Raw genomic sequence first — 9,708 nt, 5'->3', positions numbered from 1 at the left:
GTAGATTCACACTGAAGGCATCAAAACTATGAATTAACACATGTGGCATTATACATGGAATTATATACATAACAAAAAAGTGTGAAACAACTGAAAATATGTCATATTCGAGGTTCTTAAAAAAAGCCACCTTTTGCTTTGATTACTGCTTTGCACACTCTTGGCATTCTCTTGATGAGCTTCAAGAGGTAGTCACCTGAAATGGTCTTCCAACAGTCTTGAAGGAGTTCCCCGAGAGATGCTTAGCACTTGTTGGCCCTTTTGCCTTCTGTCTGCGGTCCAGCTCACCCCTAAACCATCTCGATTGGGTTCAGGTCTGGTGACTGTGGAGGCCAGGTCATCTGGCGCAGCACCCCATCACTCTCCTTCTTGGTCAAATAGCCCTTGATGCCTTCAGTGTGACTCTACAATTTTCATAGTCATGAAAATAAAGAAAACTCTTTGAATGAAATGGTGTGTCCAAACTTTTGATCTGTACTGTACACACACACACACACACATACATACATTATATATGTATATATATATACACACACACACACACGTGACTCACAGGTTGTGATGGCTTCCTTCGCTTACTGTGACAACACGCTTTGAAAAAAACATGGGCTTCTGCGAATTCTTCAGTCAAACCCACGAGTGTCCTCTCAAAATGACCCTTCATATTAGTGGAGGCAGACAGAGCGTGACAAAGAAAGGAGGCGCTGATTTGGAGAAGAGGCCGCGATGTTTCTGTTTCAGTTACCCGAAGGTGTGCTCTTTCTCGTCCTGTCCTACCTGGATCCCAGATCGCTCTGCCGCCTCTCTCAAGCGTGCAAGAGAATCTACATCATGTTCATCTCCAGAGACGTTGTTTGGAGGAAAATAGCTAAAGACATTATTAACACTGGCTTGACACGACAAGGAATAGACTTGTAAGGATTTTGTGATACACTAGCTGTGTTGGTAGCTAGCTAATCGTTTTCGGCCTACTCACAGAATAACAGAACTACGTAGATTGCATACGCGTATTCACAACAGTCGTGACGTAATGAAAACTGCGTACGTTGAAATTAAGTTCCGTTCTTACGCTGATAGTCACGTGGATTTTGTTTACAGGTGCAACCAGTACGTGAGCGGGACCTCCGAACAATAAATTGTAAAAGTAGGACTAACATTTATAAGCAGATGAATAGGATGTTGGATTGTAGTCAGTTTTTTTTCCATCGTATAATTGTTTAGATTGGACCAAACGCAACTAGCACTTTAGTCACTTTCCACGAATACAAACTTTGTGATATCGATTTCTTACATTTTGCATGCACCCTGTTACCATGTAATTCTCTTCATTTATTAACAATAAATTATTTTACAAAAAATTCTGATAAAATTCTTAAAATGTTCCACTTCCACTGACCCAAAAATATAAATAAACAAATACAAATAAAATAATAATACATTGTCACAAAAATTTTAATGTTGGGTTTATTTGTTAAGCTCAAAGCTCAAACATTCTACAAACCGGTCTTTTTATTATTTATGGAAAAAAAAGGTTTAAGTAATTCATGACGTTTTAATGTTTTTGCGTTAAAATTGCTAAATCACACAAATCAGGGTTTTAAACAGGGTTAGACAGTTCTCCCAAACGTTAATGGCAGGATTGAAAAGATTTCAAACCCCACAGCAAATAAATTTTAAAAAAAATTATTTAGTTGGACTGCCTGAGGTTGTGGGTCAACATTTTCTAAATGTTAAGCAGAAAGTTTACCACCTTTTACTGAAATTGTTGAAAAAAAAAAGTAAAAGTTACATTCTGTGCTGCTGTGTTCTTTTTGTGGGAAATGCCAAGTCATGAACATTTGCATCATAAGATTACACCAGCCAAGTTTTAAGATTATTATATAAGAATTTATATGCTTAAAGTAAGTGTGTATATCTGTTAGATATACTTAACTGTCTTTACTGAAAGACCTATAAACATCATGTAATTTCGGAGTCCTTTCAGTCTGCTTTGAAAGGGGGGTAAGAGTACAGCATTTCCTTTATTTTGCCATTTATCTAAATTAAGCTCAAATAATCTCAACCATCAGTCCCCTGATCATTTTCTAATTTTTTCAGGTGTCCTTCTATTCCTCTTAAGGACAGAGTGAGGGTGTCCCACAACTGGATCCATGGAGTCTGTCGTAAAGGAGTCCTTTTAAAATGGAAAATTAAGTGAGTTATTTTTTTATATTCTTTATATATAAGTCCTTTATATACACTTTATTTACTTTTGCTGTATCAAAATCGGAAGCATAAATAACTTGAATTGTCCTTAAAACAACTAGCTATATGCAGATGCAAATTACAATTACAATTGTACAATTACAAATTGCTTGAACAAGTCAAATAATATGGTTGTAATGTGATCATGTACCTCGAAAGGAAAAAAAAGGAATTTAGAAGTAAGTTGGAAAATGTCGTACTTACATTGTCCTACCCCAAAATACATATTTTTCATACATTTATCCTCTGATTGGGGGGTGTAGTTGACCTTGCCAATATGGACAAGACATTATTTTGTTTTTTTATTAGCCTCCTCGTCACCTTAAGCCCCAAGATACAGATTGAACTACAGAATAAACGTGTAGGAGTAATTTCCATTCCTTGAATGTTCGCCCACAGCTTGTTGCCATGGATGCAGCTGGACTGTGATGTGCTGTATCTCTCTCAGGCAGCAAACATCAGTGCGTACCATCTGAGAGCTGACGGGGGAAAGTTACAGAACAGACGAGTGGCCCTGTTCTCCGGACACCAAGAAGATGTGTGCAGATTCACTCTGACAGACACACACCTTATCAGTGCAGGAGGGTAAATCCATGTCACTGCTTAAAGATCTTTATAGTCATTCAGTCTTTTTTTGTTTTTGAAATTATAATTATCAACTCAGCAGACATGAAAAGATTTGATCAGGAATCACATCTTCAAATCTTATAATATGGTTGTCATGTTGATTATTATAATAAAATAAAATACTGTTTTGCTGCTTTTTTTTTCTTTTTTTTTTTTTTACATGAGAAATTGATGTAATTTCCATTAGTGCACAAAGTCTATCGGCCACTAGAATTCAAACAGGAATGTGCTAGTTTTCCTTCTTTTTAGTTATTGGGCCATTAGGTATTTCCTAAATTTAAACATAGTAAAATATTAACTACAGTAGTTCAGCCATGCAGTGATTCCACACTTTGGGGTTTGATTGTTTGGGATAGTTTGCATTAAAACACATAACACGAATAATAATAATAATAATAATAATAATAATAATAATAATAATAATAATAATAATAATAATAATAATAATAATAACAACAACAAGGCATTTTATTTATAGGCGCCTTTCAAAAAGCTCAAAGACAACTTACAAACAGTCATAGAAAAGAAGAAAAGAAAATATTTTTTATTATACATCATTGATGTTTATTTGCTATAATGCCCTTCTTTAATTAAAAAAAAAGTATGTTTTATTGCTAGCAATCATTATTCTGTTTGTATGTTTTTCCAGTGATGGTAAAATAATTGTTCATGATAGAGGAAGTGATTACTCTGTGGAGTATTATGGTCATAATCAGGAGGTGAACTGCATTGACTGTAAAGGGGGTGTGATAGTCAGTGGCTCCAGAGACAAGACCGCTAAGGTGAGACTGTGCACTGTATGTTCTTCTCTTGCTTTAATTGAAGTAAGTGTCTTGCATTAAATTCCGCACAGTGAGTGAAAAGAAACCAGTGGATTTTGAAAGTTGCATCAGGAATTCATACTTCCTGAAGAAGCAATACATTTTAACAACTGGTTGACTCTAAACATTTACTTCTCTTGTTATTCAAAATACACAACCGGTCAAAAGGTTTGGGCTCGTTAGTGGAAATTTTTATTTTATTTTTATTTTTTTTATGTAAAAAGTCTCTCATTCTTACCAAGGCTGCATTTATGTGATAAACAAACAAACAAAACAGTAATATTGTAGAATGTTGTTACAATTGTAAAATAATTTATTTCCATTGCTATATATTTTCAAATGTAATTTATTACTGTGATGCCAAAGCTGAATTTTATTCAAACATTTCTTATTATTATCAATGTTGTAAAAAAAAATTCTTCTTTTTTTTTTTGATTTAATTAGATTTCCTGATGAACAGAATGTTCAAAATAACTGCATTTGTTTGAAATATACTTTTTTAACAATGTAAAACTGTATCTTTTGATTAATTTAATGAATGTTTTCTGAATAAAAATATGAATTTCTTAAAAAAAAAAAAAAAGCATAAGGGAATGTAAGTTAGTGTCTAAATAACTTGTGCTTTTTGTACTATTTGTAACTTTTACATTTTAGATTTGGGCACTGGGTCCTGATAGATTTGGGCAGTGCTTACATACAATCCCCACATATGACAGAGTGTGGTCGGTGGCCATCAGTCCATCTCAGTGGTAAGTCTGTACTCATGATTCAGTCTTTGGGGTTAAAAGTCTTAGTAATGCTTAGAATGTAGTCTACAAAAGACCTTTCTTCCAGTGTTTGATTGATTTAGTGCTGTCAGTCCCTGATTTTCAATATTAAATAAAGTCATGTTGTTCCAAATCTGAATGACTTTCTTGCATCTGTCGAGCACAAATTTTGGTAACCAAACAGACATTTCTTAAAATATCTTATTTTATGTTCCACAAAAGGAAGTCATACAGGTTTGGAAGGACATGTAAATTATGACAGAATTTTCGTCATTCGTTACTATATGACAGCAAACAGTGTCATATATATATATATATATATTTTTTTTTTTATAATTTCAAACAAGAAACATGATGAAAACTGAAATAGGAGATATATATTCTTCTGCACGATTTATAGGTCAAATACAAAAACACTCATCTTGCTCAAGATTCTCAAAATGAAAAATGTTGATAATTCAATTCAGCTTTTCTGTCAAATTGTTAGTTTCCCTCGCAGTGTCAGATCTTTGAACAGTGGATTTCCTTCTACTGTATCCATGATGCTCTTCCAGTTTCAGGCCATCTCACTGGTTAGACAGTGTGTTTGATTCTGCCACATACTTCATACTTACTGATTTCCTCTGTTCCTCTCACTATATGAATCACTAACAGACCTGAACACCAACCTTAGCTTTCATCAAAGAGAATTTGAGAGCTTTCAAATAATGAATGTATCAGTGGGTTTAAAAGAGCGAGGTGGGGGTGGTGGCATCGTTACGGCTCGTGAGGTGAAGTGGTCATAGACAGGGCAACCCAAAGCAGGTGGCCAGGCCCTTTTTAATACATACTCTTCAATTTACTGCCATGCCATAGCTTTGAAGTCAATTAGTTCACACCTCTGAAATGCAGATGGAGAAGAATGTGATCCCAGCCCCTAAAGGCTTAGAAAGCAGAATTGTGTCCTTTCACGGGCTGAAAAATAACCTTTTTTGTAGTTAAAAAATTTTCAAATGTACAATTTAATGAGTTTCCTGCTTCTTAACTCTCACCAGGACAGTGGCGATTCATCATTGAATGTTTGTGTTTCTTGTCTTTTTAAAGAAATGTGTTGAACCATCCAGTTGATAAATCGTTACAGGGTTTTGAACTTTAGAAAGCTGTTTCAGTCTACAACTGGTTAACCGTTTCTCCCTTAATACATCTGGGAAGTTTCCCGATGTGATGAGCTGTTTAAACAAGTGTGGGATGGAGTGAGACAGGCGAAGAGGGAGAGAGGAAAAAAACGTGCAGGATATTATGGTGAAGCGGGGTTGCCTTTGCTCCTGCTGCCTTTGATTGCTCGGCCATGTATACTCCCACACGTTTAATGACACACAGGCACATGAAGCTGTAACACTAGTGCAGAGCCTCCACCTGCCCCTGATCCGTCAAACGCACCTTCACAGCACTGCCAAAGAATGGAAACACTAAAGGACACGTTCTCATCTTTTGTCACGAAAAGTCCAGCGTTTAGCGGAAGAAAGCCACTGCTACTTGAGCAGATGCAATGGTTCAACGCAGTTTTAGTCACTCAGCCGAGTCATTAATCCCCGCTGCCCCGTCTCCACAGCAAAGAATTTAGATTTCAAAATAAGAGACGATTATCCACATCATTAATTCTCCAATTTGATGGCTGAAATAGCAGGCCTCTGAAACAGACTGCTGGACCCAGATAATGGACCAAACGTCTTTACACACATTGACAGTGGGAGAAGTTCATGAAATTGATTTGAAATAAAGGAGTCAACTAAACCTGGGGTTTACTCTTTGATGCCTTTGCACCGAACTCGTTCCTAAAATATATACGCAACTATACATTTTCATGTGTAAAGATCTATTTATACTGTAAAAATTTAAATATTTGTGAATGTCTTGCAAATACAAATACCATTAATGTTAGTATTTAGCAAGGATGCATAAAATTCACCAACAGTGATAGTAAAGAGATTTATAATGTTACCAAAGATTCCTATTTCAGATAAATGCTGCTCCCTGGAACTTTCTATTTACCAAAGAATCCTGAAAAAAAAAATGTTTCCCACAAAAATATTGTTCAATGATAATAATAACCAAATCAACACCAAGTCAGCATATTTACTAAAGGCTTTAGTAATGATGGAGTAATGAAAAGTGTGCTTTGCCATCACAGGAATAAATTACATTTTATAAAAAAAAATTCACTATATTACAGTTTTTGCTGAATTTTTTGTGAAATAGATGCAGTCTTGGTGGGCAAAAAGGACAAAAACATGAAAAATGAAAATATAAAAGTTTTCAAAAAAGTCATGTTTATAAATATTAGTTAAATGTCCTGATTGAACTTTGGCCTAATCCTGGCTGGGGCTAAACCCTGTCTATGAAACCGGGCCTCAGATTTATTATAATATAAATATTTATCATTCTGAACTTTTCAGCAGTATGAAAACCTCTGAACTAACATTTAAGCAGACATTTAAAACATATTTCTATGTGCTTCTCTGGACATGTGGAAGCACAACCCCATTGTAAGAAAGAATTTCCACTTCCGTTATTGAAAGTGAAAGTGACATGACATACGGCCAAGTATGGTGACCCATACTCAGAAGTCATGCTCTGCATTTAACCCATCCAAAGTGCACACACACAGCAGGGAACACACACACACACCATGAACACACACCCGGAGCAGTGGGCAGCCATTTATGCTGCGGCGCCCGGGGAGCAGTTGGGGGTTCGGTGCCTTGCTCAAGGGCACCTCTGTCATGGTATTGCTGGCCCGAGACTCGAACCCACAACCTTAGGGTTAGGAGTCAAACTCTCTGACCACTAAGCCACGACTTCCCCAACTGGATTTTGAATAACATAGTAAAGCTTATATTTTTGGACCTGCTTAGTAATGTTAAAAGTGTAATTTCCTCTCCAGATTATCTGTCTCCTATGTTCGAGCTCCACCAATTAGAAAAAGCAGCACATGTCCTTTAATTGAGAGTGTGTTCTGATTTCACTTCTACAACAGTCAGGAGCTGAAACCATAGACAGAGAGGGTTTCAAAAAAGTGATTGCACAGTGTGTTTTAATTTGGAAACCTGAAGGAATAGATGGGAAACCCTTGTGTTGCAAATGTAATTGTTCCAGCTTCACGCTTGAGGTATCTAAAGGACAAGGAGCAAGAGAGGAGACGCTGCAGTGAGCAACGGGTCTGAGACAAGGGGTGAGGGACAAAGAAAAGAGAAAGATGTCGAAAGAGTGTGCATATGGTCGCCTCTGACACTCAGGTGTTAGGGGCTGTATTGTTCCATCCCAATGCAGAATCACACTTGTGTATAAAACAAAAGAACCGTGTAAGAAAATATAACCCTTCTCTCTTTTTTTCCCGCCACCATTTGCTCAGGCTCTGATTTGTATTTCTTTCTTTTTAACCTCCCTTCTCGTCTGTTCCATAACCCTCCCTCCCTTTTGCCGTCATTTTTTCCAAGTAACGTTATCTGAAGGTCTGTTAGTGGGATATTCTGGCTGGAGCAAAATGCCAAGGCTGACTTTCGTCTATCTTTTTGCAGGCCTGATCCTAACCGTATCCAGTGGCCCTTGTCCTATTTCTGAGATTGCTTTTTACAATTTTAGGCACCTGGGTTTTTCCACTGGTTTTTCTGTGCAGCTTTGAAGAACTACACGGTGACTGCATGACTTTCACAGCTGATGTTGCAATGTGAACGCTAGCTCTGAAATTCCCTAAATGGTGTCATATGGCTAGCGGTCCCATCCTTAACTGTGAGACTGCTCAAAAAAAGGCCCCTCTCCCATTGCGAAGGTAATGGGCACTCTGGCTCCCTGCATTGTTCTCATTTCACTCCAGTGGGTTGCTCTTCTGTTCTGAATTCCATTTACAATCTCATATCAAAGAGACAGAAGCGGCCATATTGAAGGGGGAAAAACAGTATTCACAGCAGCCATAAATGATTCCTGATTCTTGATCTGTAACCCGTGAGCTTGACCCCCGCCCCCTACACACACACACTCCACTGCCCCATCTCAGTCTAGTCTTTGTCTGACTTCAGACTCTCACCTCAAATGTTGATTCGTCTGCTCCTGTGCAAGGCCCTGATACTTGCTACCTTGCTACTAATGGCCTCTGATTAGCATTCATTTTATCTTGAGGACACTGTTTTGGGACCTGGAATGACTTGTTCAGTTGGTAATATACCCCTCAGAAGAGAAAGCTACTATTATTATTCTTATTATTTTTTTTACTTAACTCTTTCAGTCGCTCTAATTGAAGCTAAAATTGGTTGTCAGTTTACATAGCAATTAATCTGCATGCTCTCTTTCATAAACACCATGTGTAGACTTCTTAGCTCGTGCTAATTCCTTAATGACACAATTTGCTATGTTATGGATTATTAGAAAAAAAAAATTACATTTTAAAATAAAGTCTTGTATCGCCTTATTCCACTAGAGATACTCCCATGTTCATGTTCGTGTTTACAGATGAAATCTGGGTGAAATGGATGAAGGCAATACAATGGCAATCAAATTACTTTTCCTAACAAATTTAATTGTTTTTTTCAAACTATTTCTATTTCAAGTAAACACTTTTACATTTTCTATTCATCCAAGAATCCTTAAAAATGCATCATGGTTTCCACAAAATATTAAGCAGTTATTAAGCAATAATAAGTATTACATTTTAAACTATATTAAAATTAGAAAACCATTATTTAAAATTGTAATAATATTTCACAATATTACCATTTTTTTGACCAAATTAATTTAGCCTTGGTGAATACAATAGACTTTCAAAAACATAAAAAAAATTCTACTGACCCCAAATTTTGTATTGTAATATTTGTCTCTTTATTACATTATTTAATTACAGTTTTAGTGTATTTTTATTTAACTATTTCACCTAAATATTGCAGGCACTGGACATTGAATATCTAATACCCTTCAGACATGCCGTCCTTCACTCCTTGTGTCTGTCTGACCCATCCCATTTAAAGGTCTTTGTCATTTCCTTTTTACCACTAGATGTAGAATTAGTAGGGAGCGCCTCTTGTGATAAATAGTTTCCTGAAGTGTCAGACATGACAGATTTTAACCGACAAGATGGGACTTGTTGAGTCTGGAAAAACCCATCCTGGCCTGGGTAACTCTAGCCAGAGTATATGTAAGGTACGTCGGCTACTCTTGCTCTTGCATTTATCGCACACACATGCAGCACAAAGTCTGTCAGTTACTTCATTAAGCTTGTT

General features: G+C 36.6%; 1 pseudogene; it reads left to right on the top strand.

The window, feature by feature from the left end:
- The first annotated feature begins 547 nt into the window (after nucleotides 1-547).
- LOC132110653 (F-box/WD repeat-containing protein 4-like) overlaps nucleotides 548-9,708 on the top strand; it is a 36,063-nt pseudogene continuing 26,902 nt past the window's right edge.

The sequence above is a fragment of the Carassius carassius genome, chromosome 30 (assembly GCF_963082965.1).
Source record: "Carassius carassius chromosome 30, fCarCar2.1, whole genome shotgun sequence".
NCBI classification, from domain to species: domain Eukaryota; kingdom Metazoa; phylum Chordata; class Actinopteri; order Cypriniformes; family Cyprinidae; genus Carassius; species Carassius carassius.
The sequence above is the reverse complement of the archived record's forward strand: the minus strand, read 5'-3'. Positions and strand labels throughout refer to the sequence as shown.